A 1,883-nucleotide genomic window follows, 5' to 3' on the forward strand; every position below is an offset into this window, starting at 1 on the left:
CCGGTGTTGTAATCAAGAAGGCAAAGACGTGCATGCAACTGGCTGGCAACCAGGGGCGGTCGGCGCTGTTCACATCAGATGGGGCACACGCACCACTGCCTTTGTGTCCGTTGCCCCTTTAAATCTACCGATTTGGCCACTTCTGTGCTCATTTTGGTCTTTCAGATCACTTGAATGTACACCGCGCAGTCTCTGTCTCTCGTGGTAGCTTGACTTTCATTCTTCCCTGTGCCTTTCATTAAGGACTAAAAATACATGGTTGGCCTTTGCGGAGGTAGAAATGGCCCGGGGGGGAAATTCCAAGCTCAAGTATTTGCTAAAGGGCGCTCCAAAATGTACAGATCTTGGCTGGGCATCTCAGCTGAATTCAAGGGCTAGGATGTGGCACAAAGACAGAACTAGCACCAAGCCAAGCCCTTACAGGGCATTGCAGATCGACTTCTGTAATTGCTGGGCAGCTCCAGTCTGCAGTGGTTTAGTACCCTGGGTCACACGCTGAAGATGTAAGTCCTTCTTGGTGGCCTCCGAGCCCACCCCAGATCCTTCTCCGGAGCCTTGAAGTCAGCATTTCTCAACCCGTGGGTCGCAACCCAAAGGTGGGTGGCAAGAATATGCGAAAGGGTCGCAAACAAACCTTAAAAATAGATGCTCCTTTAAAGGAAAGAAACGTGGGAAACCATGGCTTTTTCCTTGCAGGCTGCAGCTCTGCCATGCCCCACGCACCCACCACCTGCCCCACACCCTAGGAGCTGTGTTTGGGGACAGGGGGCAGCAGGCTGGGAGTGGGGGGCACTGGGTTGGGACTGGCCATAAACATTTACAAAGGGGTCCTGGTACAAAAAAGGTTGAGAACCACTGTTCTAAGTGAACTCGAACCAAGTATGTGCCTCCAAAAGGCATAATGGTCCAGGAATCAGAGGCAGGGGTTCGAAATCAGGGCTCCCGGCTTGTTTCCACACCTGGGATAGCCAGTGCTGGTAGTGCCTAGCTCTGTGGCATGTGTGTCAACAGCAGTGCTCACAAACAAACAATCAAAAAGAAAAAATCCGTGTCCCCATTTTACAGATGAGACAACTGAGGCACAGAGCAGGGCCACAGCTGCTCACAGTGGCAGACTCAAGCCAAGAAGTCAGGTTGCAAATGTGGGCAGGATCACGGCCTGGGACTCGGGACACCCTCCAGGGCGAGCTCCTCGGGGGAATGGGGGGGGTGGTGACACTGGCCCTTTAAATGTAACCGCGGCCTCCTGACACGTTCCAGCGCTGAGCGCTCAACCGAACTGGACATCCAAGCCCCGCCTCCCCTCGCGGTCTATTGGTCGTCTGGCGTCCTCTTCCCGCCTTCAACAGGGAGGCCAGCCAGTCACCGCGGGGAACTGGAGGACAGCAGGTTCGGATGTGGAGGCGGCGGCCGGACTGTCCGCGGAGGACCGGCGGGTTAGTGAAGGGTGCGGGGGCCGAGCTGGACGGGCCATTCCTGCCCGTGAGGGGGGAGCGAGCTGGAAGGGCCCATTCCTTCCCTGCGGGGTGTGGGGGAACAGCGAGCTGGACGAGCCCATTCCTGCCCTGCGGGGGTGGGGGCGAGCTGGATGAGCCCCTTCCTGCCGGTGGCGGCAGAGCTGGACGAGCCCATTCCTGTCCGGGGCGAGCTGGACGGACCCATTCCTGCCCCGCGGGGTGGCCCTGTGCGGAGCGGGGGGCGAGCCCAGGCCTCGGGGGGGCGGTGAGCCTCCTCCCCCCCGGCCCATGTAGTCTCGCCCCTCCCCCCCGCGGGGCAGGTGGTAGCGCCCCGTGAGGGCCGCTCTGTGGCCCCCCGCCCCGGCCCTAGCCGTTGTCCCGGGATAAGGTCGACGCGAGACAAATAGGGGCGGGGCCTGGCAGGTG

General features: G+C 59.5%; 1 protein-coding gene across 2 annotated transcripts in view; it reads left to right on the forward strand.

Annotated features, from left to right (window-relative positions):
* Window positions 1-1,356: 1,356 nt before the first annotated feature.
* The window catches only part of LYSMD4 (LysM domain containing 4), a 13,013-nt gene continuing 12,486 nt past the window's right edge, over window positions 1,357-1,883 (forward strand). For both annotated transcript variants that reach the window (XM_019504005.1, XM_019504006.1), the window contains exon 1: window positions 1,357-1,436. The gene's annotated coding sequence lies outside the window, so the exon portion shown is untranslated. The remainder of the gene's footprint in view (window positions 1,437-1,883) is intronic.

Source organism: Gavialis gangeticus, unplaced genomic scaffold, assembly GCF_001723915.1.
Source record: "Gavialis gangeticus isolate Ggan-Ray unplaced genomic scaffold, GavGan_comp1, whole genome shotgun sequence".
In the NCBI taxonomy this organism is placed as follows: domain Eukaryota; kingdom Metazoa; phylum Chordata; order Crocodylia; family Gavialidae; genus Gavialis; species Gavialis gangeticus.